Genomic DNA, 10,060 nt, shown 5'->3' with positions numbered 1-10,060 from the left:
CCTCCAGGGATGCTCCAAATGCAGGTGAGGGTGAGCCTTGCTGTGATCAAATGCGTGGATGTCAGTGGCAGAAATGAGAATGTCCTGCTGGTTGGAAAAAGCCCAGTTACCCCAAGAGATGGACACAGTCTTTCCTAACTTCTAAGAGAAAATTGGTTTTTTTTGTCTGCTATTTGTCTAACATCAGTCTTTTAAAAAACTCAAATCCTCAGTGAACAGAAATGGCTTTGTGGGTATGAAAATATTTCATCCTCGTTATTAACGGTGTTTAAAGTAAATTTGAGAGATGGTTTTAACTACTGGCTATAGAGATTTTTAAAAAAGGGTGAACTTTCTGCCAATAACAGATTTTTTTCTGAGGGTTAAACTGCAGCTGGCTGGTAGCTCCTGTTTGGCACTATTGTCATCACACTGAGAAACAGACTGTGTGTCTGCTGGGGAAAGAACCAACACATTATTTAGTACTTGATCAGCCATTAGATACTGAAATATAAAGGAAGACAGATCAGCCAACCAACTTCCATTGACTTTTTGACATCGTGCTCACTGAAAAGTTTCAGAAATGGTTTTACAAGGATGAATGCTGATCCAAGAAATTGTCTGATTCAGCTCGTGCACTTTGCCTGTAAGGAGACAGAGTGATGTAGCAATGAAAGCCCTGAGTGTTTGCAATTCTTCATGTTACTGGAACACTTACAAAAACAAAATCTAAAAGAGCCGGAAATTGTTGTGACCTTTGTGAATAACTGTGATTCTTCCCCTTTGAAAAAAAAGGTGGTTTGAGACACTTTGGGATTCTTATTCTGCAGAAGCAAACGGAGCCAACACAGTGATTGAGAAGATCTGGATGTTTACAGTGTGCTGTTCCTACTTTCACTTTGTCCAGTTTGAAGAGTCAAATTGTAATATGCTTTTTAAAGTATTCAGGAGACAAAAGCAGATGTCCTGGATGAATGGAAGCCTCAATCCACGTTTTGTGCACTTGAAGAATTCCACTGTTTTGATAACGTTTAAGTGTTGAAGTGTATAAATGGGGGTTGGAGCTTGATGATCCTTGAGGTCCCTTCCAACACAGGCCATGCTGTGATAAATGCAATATACTTTTAACAGTGTATTTTGAAGCAGGGGAGGCATCTAAGCTCTCAAGGTGTGAACAAGGCTCTGAGCAGAAGTATGGGAAGAATTACTTAAGTCTTGGGATCTGAAACGTCCATGCTTTGAGCAGAGCTGGCCATTTTTAGGCCATCAGAACCCATAGATTTAACACTCTAGAAACTGCTGTGAGTTATTTAATCAATCTTGGATTTGCCTCTCATGCAAACCATCCGTTGCCCACTATGCCTGAGGTTGCTTTGTGATTTTTCAATTAATTCTGTTCTTCATCCACATGCTCTATCCTAAATCCCGAGAGGAAAACATACCAGAACAGAAAGTGATGAGGCATGTGTTTTTCATTTCACTTTATTAATGTTCCTTACTCTTATTGAGTTAGAATTCTTCTGACAGTGACTGCCTTCAAATCTCTCCTGTTTATTTCATGTCTGTCTCAGGTAATGAAAGCTAATGATCTTTAATTAAAATGACTGCAAATGTAAATCAGCGTTAAAAATTGCTTCTTAAGGTTTTTGCTCGCTTATTTTGACATTTTTGGGAACCGGTGTTCCAAACCCCATATATCAGGAGGCACTGGGTAGTGTAGAAGACTGAATGCTAACAGCAGTAAATCAGTTAATATGGTTGTATGAACTGGTATGAACACAGGAGGCAAATGTTCTGTTAGAAGGGATTGCTGTCATAGTAGAGGTTTCACCCATTAGAACTGGGAATTATTAAAGCCCTTGGTTTAGGAGCGTCCTGAAAAGCATGAGATGTGGCAGAAGGTTTTGCTTGGATTTTTGGGCCCGGGTTGTGAGCACTGTGGTAGTGCTGATATGTGACTCCTGCAGGATTGGTTCGGTCTCATTTTGTAGCAAAACAGCTTGGCAAAACTTTCCAGAGGTCCCAGCCCTCCCTCAGTCATTAGTCTTGCTCTTCCTTAAACAATTCAAAACTGTTGTTGTTCTTTTAATACTGATATTCTGAGGTCCATAGGGAGCAGCATGTGTTCTGGACTAGAGTGGTACAGCATCTTCTGCGTGTGGCTTCCCTCTGCTACCTGCATGCTGAAGACCTTCGGATCATGTTCCTGTACTGTGCCTTGTTATAACAATCTGTTACAACACTGTTGCGTATTTACTTCAACTGCAAAGTGTTGCTACTTTTCTTTAATTAATTTGTGAGCATTTTTACAGCTCTTGTATCCTTTTGTTGCCAAACACCTTGCTGAATCAACGTGGTGCCTCAGATGAAGACTGATGCTGGAGGAGTGTGGTGTGTTGCCCAGCAGGTTCAGTGTAACTGCAGCATGTGATGCCTTTGGTAAGTGCACGATGACCAAGGATGTGGTCTGCTCCTGTGACTGTGTTTGTTGCTTGTCTTGCTGTACTAGTTGCTCCAGTGAGCTGAGTGTGCTTCCAAGAGGCTGTGAAGATGATCACAAACGTGCAGCTGTTTATCTGGTAGTGCTTGATTAGCTGTCACCTATTCCCTTGGGGTCTCCAGAGAGCAGTTTTCTCTCAGGAGTTGTGATAATAGGGCAACGTGCTGTAAAGGGTGGTGAGGGTGAGCTTTGCCTGCTTGCTGCTCAACCCAACCCAACCAGCATCACCAGAGCCTGCGGAAAGCCTCCCCCTTCTCATGGGGCTGGTTTTTGTGCTGCCCTGTCTCACTTGATTGGCCCCTGGAGGCACCACTCTCCCATTGAGCCAACAAGAGGCAGCTAGGATGAGAGGTAATGGCCTCAAGCAGTGCTGGGGTGGTTCAGGTTGGATATTAAGAAACATTTCTACTCAGAGTGGTGATGCAGTGCACAGGCTGCCCAGAGAGAGATGGGGTCACCATTCCTGCAGGTGTTCCAGAACTGTGGGGATGTGGCACTGAGGGACACCATCAGTGGGCATGGTGGGGGGGACTTGGTGATTGTAGAGGTCGTTTCCAACCTCAGTGATTCTATGATTCCATAAATGCTGCGGCCTTTGGGGTGGCTGTTGCAAAGAGCACTGGAAATGCTGTGGCTTGTTGGTGTCAGATCTGCTCTTGTGCTGTTGATTGGCTCAACGAACCTCTTAAATGATTTTGGGGAAGACCTCACTCCCCAGCACAGCCTTGCCACCCCTCTTTGCTTGCCATTGCTCGGTAGCTTGGCTGATGGCAGTGATGCTGGAAGCCTGCTGCAGGCACAGCACGGTGTGCTCTCCATTCCCAAGGGGAAAGCAGACAGCTGCAGCCTCACTGTGCACCACACACTGCCAGGGGGAGGCAGAGGCCGAGGCTCAGTGGGGCTGTGACAGCGTGAAGGCACGCAGTCAGGATGCTGTTTACATTAGTGACAAAGGTTTCCATTGCTTAATCAATTGAGTTGATTAGAGCTGAGATTCTGTGTTTTCCCACAGGTCTCAGTCTGCAACTCGTTCAGGTTAACCTGTGTGTTTCATCTCCTCACCCCACGTACTTTGCTCATCGTTCTGTTATCCACTCTCATTTCCAATTTCACACCAATATGCTCTTGACGTATTTATAAACGAATTCTTATGTCAATCCACTAAAAAAACAACCAAATACGTTCCAGTGAAATATTTCTCTACTCTGTCTCCTGTTGCTGTGACAGTCTTGATTGCTACCGAGCAAAAAGGGTGGCAGAAGCTCGTGTCAGCACCAGAACATCCTGCTTTCTGCATGGTCAGTGCTGTGAAGAGCATCCAGAGCCTGCTGCTGTCGTCTTGGCAGCGATTTTATCCATACCGTGTTTTTGATAGGCAAATCTCAAAGGCTTCTACAGGGAGAAGTAAATGAGAACACACGTGTGCTCGCTCAGCTGGGGAAGCTGAGGCACAGGAGTGCAGTGATGAGCTGAGGATGAAAACAGTTCCTTCCAGCTCTCTTAGCTGAGCTTTCCTCAGGGTGTTAGGGGCAGCTACATCAGAACTTCACACCTCTCAGCATATCATCTCTAGGCTTACCCTCTTCTCTGTCCAGCTGGGCAGGATGAGGCTCAGCCTGGAACGAGTGATGGTTTCTGTGTAATTAGTCACCACTCATCAGCTGGCCTCTAGTAGTTGGTTATAAGAAGCTTGTTGTCTGTCCTTAGTAAAATGGCATGAGCCACAAGAAAGGAGCATTATTTCTTTGCAGTGGGTGGGGGAAATGAGAATGGTCTGTTAATGTGATCAGCTGACAGATGGTAACTCACAGGGGATAATTAAGTGTTTGCTAGTACAGGATGTCGAGTATGTAACAACGCTGTCAGTAAAGACGTCAACACAAGAAGAGGACTGGGTGTGTGATACGGCTCAGAGAGGACCAGAGCACGAGCTGACTGCAAGGTGATGCTAAAAGGAGGATCTCTCCCTCCAGTTTGGAACTAACGAGGTAGAGACAATTAAATCCATCTTGCTGAGGGTCAGCAGCTTTCTGCCTCCTGCCTGTGGCAGCATGGAGCTAAAGGAATGGAAAGCTGCCTGATGTCTGGAGGCTCTGGGTGCTGGGAAGGTTTTCTGCCTCCAGCCTGAGGAGAAGGGGAATATATTAGAAAAAAATTATGGGACTTGTAAGTCTGGTCTGTCGAGAGCATTGAAGTAAGGAGCATGTCCTCTGACCAACTTTTCTCCTTAGGAGAGAATGAGCCACAGTGAGTGAGCAGCAGCAGAGTGACATGACTTTGGTGGCCTGTGTCACCAAGGCAGCAAGTGTGCTCCCTGGGTCTGTCCTGCCTGCAGGGCTCTCTGCTATTTTAAGAGTAGAAGACATGGAAATGATGTTGTTTGCAGGCAGCTCTTGTTCTTCCTGCTGCAACAAGCTCCAGGAGGGTGGAGGGAAAGCAACCTCTGTGTCGTCTTGTGCTGCTTCTCTCTCCATATATTCCCCAAATCCTGGTTTCTAAAGACAGCTGTCTCAGCAACGGGGGTTGAGCACAAGTGCATGTGGTGCTGGCAGGATAAGGAGGATGACCAATGAGTTGGAAACCCCTCCTTTCCTCTGGATTTTGAGGACTCTAGATACAATTTAAAGGAGGGGAGGAGGCGTCTGTACTGAAGATTTGTCAAACTTGTTCCTGGCAGATAAGATGGTTTTATCGAGTGGCTTGACATATAATTCCATGCAGTGTATAGATGTTTATCTGATGTTTACTCAGAGGAAGAGATTTCCTGCCCATTCTACAAATTAAACTTGGTGAAACGGTGCGTTTGCTCGGGGAAAATGAATGTGAAGATGCTGTCAAAGTGTCAGGTCTGTCTGGAACAAGGGTCCTGCAGGAGATGAGTGGCATTATTGTGTTCAGAGATGTTGCATTTAAAATACCGAAGTGCTCAGCCTTTGGGGAGCCATGTTAATTGAACTAAAAGAGATGCAAAGCCCAGAAGGGAGATACTGTTCACATCTGCAAAGGCAGAAATGCTTGCCAGTGAGAGAGTCAAAATAGGTGATTCCTGCTTTAAAATGACATCAGAAGGATGTGAGTAATTGTTCTGAAATTAGAGTTTTCCACTTGAATCGTTTTATGGAGCTCCAGTTATCTGAGGGCTGCTCTGAAAGTAATGCCTCCTTTTTTATGATGTCAGCCCATCTCATCAGAAGCAGATGTTGGTGGTATGGTAGCAGAGGCTGAACCTTCCCACCAGTATCCCATTATGTTTTGTTGCTGTGTGACAGATGGCAGCAGAGGGGCACTGACAGAATGGTGTTTAACATGAAAGTGTGGATGAAGCAAAAGCATGCAAAAAAAAAAAAAAAAGGCAGCCATTGATATTCATAGATATTTGCTGGGTATCAGTAGGGACCAAATAGTGGATGTTAGCACAGTGAAAGTTGGACTGTGTGGGCAACATTCTCCTAGCAGCAGTGCCATAGAGCAGCTGTGGAGGGCCATGTGCCAGATAAGTCTCTTTTCTGAAGGCTCAAGGCTTTTACAACAGTGAAATAATTATTCTGTGTGTGGGGAAACGAAAGCAGGGTGACCGTGGCTGATACAGCCCACACCCAGAACTGCTGGCAGAAGCTTGCTGTTTGCCTCAGCTTTCAAGGGAGCAAACCCATCTACATCTGTTAAGCACCCTTCCTTCACTAAAATCCACTGATTTCATAAGCTTTGCCTCTGCCTTGTGTAACGACTGGCTGGAAAAGCAAGTCAATATTGCTCACGTTGAGGTTTGGCCTTGTTAAATACAGCCTGCTGCAGACCTGTTGTTTGTGCCAGGGGTCAGCATAAGCAATGCTTGGAGTTTGCTTTTTTCAGAGGTAGCTTTCTGTCCTAGCAATTTGTTTTGGCCTTGGACCCCTTCTCTGCTGCCGCGAGCTTAACAAGATCCTCTGTCATTCTCCAGGGAAGCTTTCAAACTCAACGCTGCGGGTTTGAATTGGCTTTAAATAAAAGGTGTTCTGTTTCTGAAGTGCCCAAGGGCTCCAGAGCACTCCGTGTGCAATACAAACAGCCAGCAGACAAAGCCGTTCCAGGTGAAGTGCCCAAGTGTGGTGACGTGGCAGAGAGCTGCAGGGAAGTGTTTGCAATCGAGTTCCAAAGAAAGAAGGCTTTGTCTTGAAAACCCACCATCTGCAGGTGATGGCTGAGTGTCAAGGTGGGTCTTGTTGATTCGTCAGGGTGGGTGGTTTGGTCCCTACTTCAGTGCTGAGCAAGGAGGAGGAACAAGCAGTAATGAGGAGATGAGAGCTGGGAGGAAGGAGTTTAAAGCAGGCTTCTGGCTTTTTTCCCTCTGCTAAGGCATTGTCTCCCTGTATCTGAGCCACTTGAATTTGCAGCTTGCGTGACTTATATCCTGTGAGCAGACTTATAGCCTCGAGAACTCAGTCTGACTTCTCGGTTATGTTTGCAGAGTGAAAGCTGGGTCAGGAAAGCAGATTTGTAGGGCAGGTGAAGGGAGCTGTACAGCTGGGCTGAGGACATCAGCCTCTCCCACCAAGCCATGCAGCCCTGTGTAGAAGGACGACCTATGTCCTGTGGAGCCCGTCCCAAGGAGGGAGGGGTGAAGGAGTGTGACTGCTCAAGGAGCAGGGCAGGAGGGATGCAGAGCTGATGAGCTGCCCTGAAGCAGCTCTGGAGGCTTAAATACCTTGTGCATCCAAACATGGTGTATCTGTGGCCTGAAAACCCATCCTCTCCTCCTGTCAGCTGGTGACAAGGTGGCTTCAAACAGCAGCTCTGTGCGTCTCATATAACTGTACTACCTCTAAGCTCCTCCAGCCTGCATCTCCTGGCATCTCTCCAGTCCCAAACAAGTGAATTCATTTCCCACTTGATAGCAGCTAGAGCAGCTCCTTCCAGCATGGGGAGCCCTGCCTGCATGCTCTGCTGAGCAAGGAGAGTGCTTGGAGATGGTTGTACAGCTCCCTGCTGTGCCTCAGAAGGATATATCTATATTTTTAGGGCTTTCCCCCACTCCCCCCCTTATTTGAAATAGGAAGAGAGAAGATTATGGCACTTGATGATTTAATCAACATAATCTTCAGATAAAACATGCTTCTGCTATACTACTGGGAGATGCTCATTTATGCTGGCATGCTTCTCCTAAGGTAAATTAAATCATTAGTTTTAAGACTGGATTAGCTACATGCATCTTAAAAAGGCAGCTCAGTAGTTGCAGAAGCTTCTCAGCTCGGTATTTCTTGGAAGTCATCAAACTCTTTCAACACAAGAGTCATGAGACATGAAATAGAGATGCAGTGCTGAAATGTTCAGTGCCTTTGGTGCTGATGCAGGGTGCTCAGTGCCCGCTGCCCTGCTCTCAAGCCACTTTCCCAGCCCATTGGTTCCATGGGGAGCTTTTGGCCCAGAGCTGGGGGATAGCAATTGCTCCTTCAGTCCACCCTGAATCCTGATCCACTGCAGGGCTGAGCAGAGGTGTGTGCTTGAAGGAGACCTGAGCTGATCACTGCAGCATGGGGAAATCCAGGACAATGCGTTAACCTGTTCTTGGCAGTGCACCTGAGCAGTGCTGTCTGCGTAGCCCAAATCCTGGGTGATCAGCTGGTCTGTTACTACCCAGAGCAAAGAGAAATGATGGAGGCTCTCTTAGCCGTTTCTGGGCTTTTATGAATGTGATAATGAGGTGCTGTGTGCATCCATTTTTCAGCATTTACCTCCCTCAGCTCCAGTTCTGCCCGTGCATTAATGCTCTCCATCTCTGGAGGATTGTGCTGCCCCTGTCTGTGCATTTATTACGCATCTGGGTGTGGGGCTGGGCTGTTACAGGCACAGATGGAGGGAGCGTGGAGCTGTGGTGACTCCCAGGGAAGCTGATAGATGGCTGAACTTGGGATTGCACAGCTAAGTCAGGCTGCTGGGGCTCTCATTTCTCTAATAGAAGGGTCATTAAAAGTGGGACAAGGAGCCAGCAGAGAGCTTCCATCTGGGTTCCTTGAAATGTGCAGAGCAGCATCAGGTTCAGAGGTGGACTTTGCTGTTGATGCTCTCAAGCCAGCGGAAGGCACTGGGTTCTGTGCTCTCTAAGAATTGGTACGGTATGAGGTGATACCTCCATGCTGCTCCTTCTGCTTGCCTCGTGCTGTTCTGTTGGTACCAGCAGGGCAGCCAGTGCCTCGCTGTGATTCACACAGCTGATCTCTTGGAATCGTGCGTCTTTCTCTGCTTTGCTTCATCTCCCTGGGCCATCTGTGGCACCATGTGCTCCGGCTGGAGGGGCTCTGACTGCTGGTGTGTGTGCTGGTGGCTCTGGGGACACGGTCAGGCAGTCCTAGGGCAGCTCTCTTGTGCAGCACTTACCATTCTGCTGCTGTCTGACAGTGCTGTGCAAGAAGAAAAAGCAAGTCCTCCTTGCTTCCCGAATTTCGTTTTTCCTATTGGAATACACAGAGGCATTCTTGGGTGTTTGGAGGTGAGTGTGCCTTCCACAGAGCAGAACATCTGCAGGAGATTTATTGCAAGATTAAAGGCAGGTGTGTGATACATTTAGAATGGGGCAGCTTCTGGAGGCTTGTAGTTTTTTGAGGAATGAAAGCAGTTGAAAGGTCCCTTTGCTACCCTGTAGAGGGGCCCATTGGTGCACTCAGATTCTTTTCCCCTTGCAACACCTTCCTGCATCCCCTTTAGCAAAGGGGCTGTGCTCCCACCCAGAGGAGAGCATTTGCAGGCTTAGAGGCTGGGCAGGAAAATGCCCAGCCCTATGCCAGGGTGGGCAGGTTGCTGTGTTACTGCAAAAGGAGATGAAAAGATCCCCAAATGGTATTTGTTGCTTCTGACTGCAGACATCAAGGATCTGTCACTGACGGTGCAAAAGGGGAAAATATGATTTCTGGTTTGATCAGGCTGTTTCGCTCTTACAGCTCTGTAGGCTCCAGCCTGACTAGACATGAAGTGCTGTCAGATGCTTTGTCTGCTTCACCTTTTCCTCTGTGCAGACTTTTCACGAGGGGGAGGAGAGGCTTTTAATTATGAAGGAGCCAAAGTTTTTGCAGTCCCCCCATGCACTGATGGAGACACGGGGGCAAAGCTGATCTGCAGAATGAATTGTGGCGTGGTTTAACGTCTCTCTCAAGCTGTACTTCCATGCCAATCACCCAAAGCTCGCCCCATGGCCAGGGGAAATCAGACAGGTCTGTGTTTGGGAGCAGGCAGAGCCATTCCCCTTTTCTCCACCCGTGCAGGAACCTGACAGAGAGCCATCAAACCAAACGCACGGGATCATTTATGGAGGTGTTTGTTTGAAGCTGAGTGGACAGGAATCACGTTTCAGAGCCATAAGAGAAAGAGCTTTTAGCTGTCTTCTTTTTTCCAAAATAGCAACCACATCACCACGCACCACGGGGATGTCAGGGTGAATCTGTTTCACTGACAACAAGATTGTTCTGTCTAGACTGGGAAGCACTGTTTAACTGACTGAGTCTGCAGAATAATTTAAAGGCAAAATACTTTATAGACATTAAGTTTAAACTAAAAAAACAACTAGCTTGACACAGATGATGCCTGATGGATAGCTTGCGTGGGGGTGGG

At 47.0% G+C, this 10,060-nt stretch overlaps 1 long non-coding RNA gene across 2 annotated transcripts in view; it reads left to right on the top strand.

Annotated features, from left to right (window-relative positions):
- Positions 1–3,008: 3,008 nt before the first annotated feature.
- LOC116217275 overlaps positions 3,009–10,060 on the top strand; it is a 29,407-nt gene continuing 22,355 nt past the window's right edge. Inside the window, exon 1 of one of the 2 annotated variants that reach the window (XR_004161622.1) lies at positions 3,009–4,421. This is a non-coding gene — a long non-coding RNA (uncharacterized LOC116217275). Of the gene's footprint in view, positions 4,422–5,712; positions 6,672–10,060 lie in introns of those variants that run through there. The other variant, XR_004161621.1, reaches the window with a different exon arrangement.

This window comes from Meleagris gallopavo, chromosome 17 (assembly GCF_000146605.3).
Source record: "Meleagris gallopavo isolate NT-WF06-2002-E0010 breed Aviagen turkey brand Nicholas breeding stock chromosome 17, Turkey_5.1, whole genome shotgun sequence".
Taxonomy (NCBI): Eukaryota; Metazoa; Chordata; class Aves; order Galliformes; family Phasianidae; genus Meleagris; species Meleagris gallopavo.
Note: the sequence above shows the minus strand (reverse complement) of the source record. Positions and strands in the feature narration are given on the sequence as shown.